The sequence below is a fragment of the Phyllobates terribilis genome, unplaced genomic scaffold (genome assembly GCF_046119375.1).
Source record: "Phyllobates terribilis strain yellow unplaced genomic scaffold, ASM4611937v1 Scaffold_4183__1_contigs__length_64001, whole genome shotgun sequence".
Lineage (NCBI taxonomy): Eukaryota > Metazoa > Chordata > Amphibia > Anura > Dendrobatidae > Phyllobates > Phyllobates terribilis.
The window spans coordinates 28,937-37,976 of record NW_027366935.1 but is presented as its reverse complement, the minus strand read 5'-3'; positions in this window follow the sequence as shown (position 1 = coordinate 37,976).

Below are 9,040 nucleotides of genomic sequence, written 5' to 3'. Positions count from 1 at the left end.
GGGCCGGTGTCTGGCTGCATGCCGGGGCCCGCCTGGGGGCCGTCGTCTGGTTGTGTGTCGGGGCCTGCTTGGGGGTCGGTGTCTGGTTGCGTGCCGTAGCCTGCCTGGGGGCCGGTGTCTGGCTGCGTGCCAGGGCCCGCCTGGGGGCCATCGTCTGGTTGTGTGCCGGGGCCTGCTTGGGGGTCGGTGTCTGGTTGCGTGCCGTAGCCTGCCTGGGGGCCGGTGTCTGGCTGCATGCCGGGGCCAACCTGGGGGCCGGGACCGGTGTCTGGCTACGTGCTGGGGCCTGCCTGGGGGCTGGGACCGGGGATGGTGTCTGGCTGCAGTCCGGGGCTGGTGATCGGTGTGGCAGAGCTGCGTGCGCGGCCATCTTCCTGAAGCTGTGATCTACAGGAAAATGGCCGCCCGAGCTACAAGTCTGCGCATGCGCCAGCTCGGGCGACCATTTTCTTGTAAATCACAGCTTCAGGAAGATGGCCGCTCACTGGCCCCCAGCTAGACACCGTCCCGCAGCATGTCACCTCCTCCTCTGCTACTGCTGTCGCCACTGCCGGGTTCTTGAAGGAAGGAGGGAACGGAGGGTCCTGTGATCCCACTCCACCACCCCCACAACTATCAGGTACTATCTATGTTTGAACCATGAGACACACCCCCCATTTTCCTCCCAAATTTGGGGGAAAAAAGTGCGTCTTATGGTCCGAAAAATAGGTTAGATAGGAGAGGATCAGATCTAGTCAGGAATGAAGAAGTTCTGCACTAGATTGGAGAAGTGAGGTTCTGAACTGGACAGGAATGGAGACTATCTGAACTGGAAAGAAGTGGAGAGATTCTGGAGAGAGCTGGAGTTTAGAATTTCTGGTCTGTACAGGAATGGAGACCTTCTGGGCTGAATAGATGTGTAGAGGATCCAGGACGAACAGAAGTGAAATTCAGAACAGGACAAGGCTGGAGAGGTTCTGGAGTGCTCAGGAATGAAGAGATTCTGGACCGAATGTGGAAAGGTTATGACGTGAACTGTAGTGGTGTTTAGAACAGGACAAGAATGGAGACATCCTAAATGAGACATGAGCGGCCAAGTTCTAAACTGAACAAAAGTGATGAGGTGCTAAACTGGACAGGAGTGGGGAATTTTTGAATTGGACAGGAATGGAGAATTTCTGGAATGAAAAAGCAATAGAGAATTTCTGGATTGGTTTGGAATTGGAAGATTTTGAAATAGACAGATATAGAGAAGCTCTGAACTGAAGGGAATAAAGAATTTGCACACTAGATAAGAGTGAAGATGTCCTTGACAAGACAGGAGTGGAGAGGATTTGGATGAGACTCCAGATCTTCTGTACTAGACAGGAATGGAGAAGAAATATTCTAGACAGGAGCGGGGTGGTTCTGAACCGAACATTGGTGAAGAGGTTCTGGACTAAACAGTAGCAGAGTGGAGTAGTCAGGAATGGAGGGAATCTAAACTCGACAGGAGTAGGGAAGATCTAGCTGCACAGGATGGTAAAGGATTTTGACAGAAACAGAGTAGTTCGTAACTGAATGGAAGTGGAAAAGTTCTGGAATGGAAACGAGTTGAGAGGATGCGCACTAGACAGGAAGCGAGTGGTTCTGGAATGTACAGGAGTGGATAAGGTCTGCGCAGGACGGGATTGAAGAGATCTTGGAGTGGACAGGATTGGAGAGAATCAGGAATCAATAGACATGAAAAGGAATTGAATTGGACAAGAGTCGAGAGGTGGAGTGAACAAGATGAAAAAGTTATGGACTAATCAAGAGCTGAAAAGGACTGGAAAGAACTAGAGAAGAGAAGTTCTGGAACGGATATGATTTGAATGAACAAGACAGGAGAGAAGTTCTGAACTGGAAAGAAGAAGAAAGGTTGTGAACGAGACAGCAGAGTATTGTAGTCGTTCTAGAATCATTTCTGACTAAATGTAAAATCTAACATGAGAAAGAATTGGAGTGAAAGTCATAGGAGTACAGCAAAAGGGGGATGGAGAAACAGGTGAAGAAAGAACGGAAGGAGGACGATAAATCCTAAAAGTTTTTTATCAGGATGGAGAATAATAGGAGTCCGGTCATCAGTCCTCCGCCGCTGGACATTGTGTATATCAGTTACTGAACGTTTCCTGAAAAAATAATCACTGACCGGGAGGAGGACAGGGGAGACTGCCGCCTGTGTCATTATACTGTATTATACCCTGTGCCTCATCACTGACCGGGAGGAGGAGAGGAGAGACTGCCACCTGTGTCATTATACTGTATTATACCCTGTGCCTCATCACTGACCGGGAGGAGGAGAGGGGAGACTGCCGCCTGTGTCATTATACTGTATTATACCCTGTGCCTCATCACTGACCGGGAGGAGGAGAGGGGAGACTGCCGCCTGTGTCATTATACTGTATTATACCCTGTGCCTCATCACTGACCGGGAGGAGGAGAGGGGAGACTGCCGCCTGTGTCATTATACTGTATTATACCCTGTGCCTCATCACTGACCGGGAGGAGGAGAGGGGAGACTGCCGCCTGTGTCATTATACTGTATTATACCCTGTGCCTCATCACTGACCGGGAGGAGGAGAGGGGAGACTGAAGCCTGTGTCATTATACTGTATTATACCCTGTGCACCATCATTGACCGGGAGGAGGACAGGGGAGACTGCCACCTGTGTCATTATACTGTATTATACCCTGTGCCTCATCACTGACCGGGAGGAGGAGAGGGGAGACTGCCGCTTGTGTCATTATACTGTATTATACCCTGTGCCTCATCACTGACCGGGAGGAGGAGAGGGGAGACTGCCGCCTGTGTCATTATACTGTATTATACCCTGTGCCTCATCACTGACTGGGAGGAGGAGAGGGGAGACTGCCGCCTGTGTCATTATACTGTATTATACCCTGTGCCCCATCACTGACCGGGAGGAGGAGAGGGGAGACTGCCGCCTGTGTCATTATACTGTATTATACCCTGTGCCTCATCACTGACCGGGAGGAGGAGAGGGGAGACTGCCGCCTGTGTCATTATACTGTATTATACCCTGTGCCCCATCACTGACCGGGAGGAGGAGAGGGGAGACTGCCACCTGTGTCATTATACTGTATTATACCCTGTGCCCCATCACTGACCGGGAGGAGGACAGGGGAGACTGCCACCTGTGTCATTATACTGTATTATACCCTGTGCCTCATCACTGACCGGGAGGAGGAGAGGGGAGACTGCCACCTGTGTCATTATACTGTATTATACTCTGTGCCTCATCACTGACCGGGAGGAGGATAGGGGAGACTGCCTCCTGTGTCATTATACTGTATTATACCCTGTGCCCCATCTCTGACCGGGAGGAGGAGAGGGGAGACTGCCACCTGTGTCATTATACTGTATTATACCCTTTGCCCCATCACTGACCGGGAGGAGGAGAGGGGAGATTGCCACCTGTGTCATTATACTGTATTACACCCTGTGCCCCATCACTGACCGGGAGGAGGAGAGGGGAGACTGCCACCTGTGTCATTATACTGTATTATACCCTGTGCCCCATCACTGACCGGGAGGAGGAGAGGGGAGACTGCCGCCTGTGTCATTATACTGTATTATACCCTGTGCCCCATCACTGACCGGGAGGAGGAGAGTGGAGACTGCCACCTGTGTCATTATACTGTATTATACCCTGTGCCCCATCATTGACCAGGAGGAGGAGAGGGGAGACTGCCGCCTGTGTCATTATACTGTATTATACCCTGTGCCCCATCACTGACCGGGAGGAGGAGAGGGGAGACTGCCGCCTGTGTCATTATACTGTATTATACCCTGTGCCCCATCACTGACCGGGAGGAGGAGAGTGGAGACTGCCACCTGTGTCATTATACTGTATTATACCCTGTGCCCCATCACTGACCGGGAGGAGGAGAGTGGAGACTGCCACCTGTGTCATTATACTGTATTATACCCTGTGCCCCATCACTGACCGGGAGGAGGAGAGGGGAGACTGCCACCTGTGTCATTATACTGTATTATACCCTGTGCCCCATCACTGACCAGGAGGAGGAGAGGGGAGACTGCGGCCTGTGTCATTATACTGTATTATACCCTGTGCCCCATCACTGACCGGGAGGAGGAGAGGGGAGACTGCCACCTGTGTCATTATACTGTATTATACCCTTTGCCCCATCACTGACCGGGAGGAGGAGAGGGGAGACTGCCGCCTGTGTAATTATACTGTATTATACCCTTTGCCCCATCACTGACCGGGAGGAGGAGAGGGGAGACTGCGGCCTGTGTCATTATACTGTATTATACCCAGTGCCCCATCACTGACCGGGAGGAGGAGAGGGGAGACTGTCACCTGTGTCATTATACTGTATTATACCCTTTGCCCCATCACTGACCGGGAGGAGGAGAGGGGAGACTGCGGCCTGTGTCGTTATACTGTATTATACCCTGTGCCCCATCACTGACCGGGAGGAGGAGAGGGGAGACTGCGGCCTGTGTCGTTATACTGTATTATACCCTGTGCCCCATCACTGACCGGGAGGAGGAGAGGGGAGACTGCGGCCTGTGTCGTTATACTGTATTATACCCTGTGCCCCATCATTGACCAGGAGGAGGAGAGGGGAGACTGCCGCCTGTGTCATTATACTGTATTATACCCTGTGCCTCATCACTGACCGGGAGGAGGAGAGGGGAGACTGCCGCCTGTGTCATTATACTGTATTATACCCTGTGCCCCATCACTGACCGGGAGGAGGAGAGGGGAGACTGCCGCCTGTGTCATTATACTGTATTATACCCTGTGCCTCATCACTGACCGGGAGGAGGAGAGGGGAGACTGCCGCCTGTGTCATTATACTGTATTATACCCTGTGCCTCATCACTGACCGGGAGGAGGAGAGGGGAGACTGCTGCCTGTGTCATTATACTGTATTATACCCTGTGCCTCATCACTGACCGGGAGGAGGAGAGGGGAGACTGCCGCCTGTGTCATTATACTGTATTATACCCTGTGCCCCATCACTGACCGGGAGGAGGAGAGGGGAGACTGCCGCCTGTGTCATTATACTGTATTATACCCTGTGCCTCATCACTGACCGGGAGGAGGAGAGGGGAGACTGCCGCCTGTGTCATTATACTGTATTATACCCTGTGCCCCATCACTGACCGGGAGGAGGAGAGTGGAGACTACCACCTGTGTCATTATACTGTATTATACCCTGTGCCCCATCACTGACCGGGAGGAGGAGAGTGGAGACTGCCGCCTGTGTCATTATACTGTATTATACCCTGTGCCTCATCACTGACCGGGAGGAGGAGAGGGGAGACTGCCGCCTGTGTCATTATACTGTATTGTACCCTGTGCCCCATCACTGACCGGGAGGAGGAGAGGGGAGACTGCCGCCTGTGTCATTATACTGTATTATACCCTGTGCCCCATCACTGACCGGGAGGAGGAGAGGGGAGACTGCCGCCTGTGTCATTATACTGTATTATACCCTGTGCCCCATCACTGACCGGGAGGAGGAGAGGGGAGACTGCCACCTGTGTCATTATACTGTATTATACCCTGTGCCCCATCACTGACCGGGAGGAGGAGAGGGGAGACTGCCGCCTGTGTCATTATACTGTATTATACCCTGTGCCCCATCACTGACCGGGAGGAGGAGAGGGGAGACTGCCGCCTGTGTCATTATACTGTATTATACCCTGTGCCCCATCACTGACCGGGAGGAGGAGAGGGGAGACTGCCGCCTGTGTCATTATACTGTATTATACCCTGTGCCCCATCACTGACCGGGAGGAGGATAAGGGAGACTGCCGCCTGTGTCATTATACTGTATTATACCCTGTGTCCCATCACTGACCGGGAGGAGGAGAGGGGAGACTGCCACCTGTGTCATTATACTGTATTATACCCTGTGCCCCATCACTGACCGGGAGGAGGAGAGGGGAGACTGCCACCTGTGTCATTATACTGTATTATACCCTGTGCCCCATCACTGACCGAGAGGAGGAGAGGGGAGACTGCCGCCTGTGTCATTATACTGTATTATACCCTGTGCCCCATCACTGACCGGGAGGAGGAGAGGGGAGACTGTCACCTGTGTCATTATACTGTATTATACCCTGTGCCCCATCACTGACCGGGAGGAGGAGAGGGGAGACTGCCGCCTGTGTCATTATACTGTATTATACCCTGTGCCTCATCACTGACCGGGAGGAGGAGAGGGGAGACTGCCGCCTGTGTCATTATACTGTATTATACCCTGTGCCCCATCACTGACCGGGAGGAGGAGAGGGGAGACTGCCGCCTGTGTCATTATACTGTATTATACCCTGTGCCCCATCACTGACCGGGAGGAGGAGAGGGGAGACTGTCACCTGTGTCATTATACTGTATTATACCCTGTGCCCCATCACTGACCGGGAGGAGGAGAGGGGAGACTGCCGCCTGTGTCATTATACTGTATTATACCCTGTGCCTCATCACTGACCGGGAGGAGGAGAGGGGAGACTGCCGCCTGTGTCATTATACTGTATTATACCCTGTGCCCCATCACTGACCGGGAGGAGGACAGGGGAGACTGCCGCCTGTGTCATTATACTGTATTATACCCTGTGCCCCATCACTGACCGGGAGGAGGAGAGGGGAGACTGCGGCCTGTGTCATTATACTGTATTATACCCTGTGCCCCATCACTGACCGGGAGGAGGAGAGGGGAGACTGCCGCCTGTGTCATTATACTGTATTATACCCTGTGCCTCATCACTGACCGGGAGGAGGACAGGGGAGACTGCAGCCTGTGTCATTATACTGTATTATACCCTGTGCCCCATCACTGACCGGGAGGAGGAGAGGGGAGACTGTCACCTGTGTCATTATACTGTATTATACCCTGTGCCCCATCACTGACCGGGAGGAGGAGAGGGGAGACTGCCACCTGTGTCATTATACTGTATTATACCCTGTGCCTCATCACTGACCGGGAGGAGGACAGGGGAGACTGCGGCCTGTGTCATTATACTGTATTATACCCTGTGCCCCATCACTGACCGGGAGGAGGAGAGGGGAGACTGTCACCTGTGTCATTATACTGTATTATACCCTGTGCCCCATCATTGACCAGGAGGAGGAGAGGGGAGACTGCCACCTGTGTCATTATACTGTATTATACCCTGTGCCCCATCACTGACCGGGAGGAGGAGAGGGGAGACTGCCACCTGTGTCATTATACTGTATTATACCCTGTGCCCCATCACTGACCGGAAGGAGGAGAGGGGAGACTGCCACCTGTGTCATTATACTGTATTATACCCTGTGCCCCATCATTGACCAGGAGGAGGAGAGGGGAGACTGCCACCTGTGTCATTATACTGTATTATACCCTGTGCCCCATTACTGACCGGGAGGAGGAGAGGGGAGACTGTCACCTGTGTCATTATACTGTATTATACCCTTTGCCCCATCACTGACCGGGAGGAGGAGAGGGGAGACTGCCACCTGTGTCATTATACTGTATTATACCCTGTGCCCCATCACTGACCGGGAGGAGGAGAGGGGAGACTGCCGCCTGTGTAATTATACTGTATTATACCCTGTGCCCCGTCACTGACCGGGAGGAGGAGAGGGGAGACTGCCGCCTGTGTCATTATACTGTATTATACCCTGTGCCCCATCATTGACCAGGAGGAGGAGAGGGGAGACTGCCACCTGTGTCATTATACTGTATTATACCCTGTGCCTCATCACTGACCGGGAGGAGGAGAGGGGAGACTGCCGCCTGTGTCATTATACTGTATTATACCCTGTGCCCCATCACTGACCGGGAGGAGGAGAGGGGAGACTGCCACCTGTGTCATTATACTGTATTATACCCTGTGCCCCATCACTGACCGGGAGGAGGAGAGGGGAGACTGCCGCCTGTGTCATTATACTGTATTATACCCTGTGCCCCGTCAATGACCGGGAGGAGGAGAGGGGAGACTGCCGCCTGTGTCATTATACTGTATTATACCCTGTGCCCCATCACTGACCGGGAGGAGGAGAGGGGAGACTGCCACCTGTGTCATTATACTGTATTATACCCTGTGCCTCATCACTGACCGGGAGGAGGAGAGGGGAGACTGCCGCCTGTGTCATTATATTGTATTATACCCTGTGCCCCATCACTGACCGGGAGGAGGAGAGGGGAGACTGCCACCTGTGTCATTATACTGTATTATACCCTGTGCCCCATCACTGACCAGGAGGAGGACAGGGGAGACTGCCGCCTGTGTCATTATACTGTATTATACCCTGTGCCCCATCACTGACCGGGAGGAGGAGAGGGGAGACTGCCGCATGTGTCATTATACTGTATTATACCCTGTGCCCCATCACTGACCAGGAGGAGGACAGGGGAGACTGCCGCCTGTGTCATTATACTGTATTATACCCTGTGCCCCATCACTGACCGGGAGGAGGAGAGGGGAGACTGCCGCCTGTGTCATTATACTGTATTATACCCTGTGCCTCATCACTGACCGGGAGGAGGAGAGGGGAGACTGCCGCCTGTGTCATTATACTGTATTATACCCTGTGCCCCATCACTGACCGGGAAGAGGAGAGGGGAGACTGCCGCCTGTGTCATTATACTGTATTATACCCTGTGCCTCATCACTGACCGGGAGGAGGAGAGGGGAGACTGCCGCCTGTGTCATTATACTGTATTATACCCTGTGCCTCATCACTGACCGGGAGGAGGACAGGGGAGACTGCCGCCTGTGTCATTATACTGTATTATACCCTGTGCCCCATCACTGACCCGGAGGAGGAGAGGGGAGACTGCCGCCTGTGTCATTATACTGTATTATATCCTGTGCCCCATCACTGACCGGGAGGAGGAGAGGGGAGACTGCCGCCTGTGTCATTATACTGTATTATACCCTGTGCCTCATCACTGACCGGGAGGAGGACAGGGGAGACTGCCACCTGTGTCATTATACTGTATTATACCCTGTGCCCCATCACTGACCGCCAGGAGGAGAGGGGAGACTGCCGCCTGT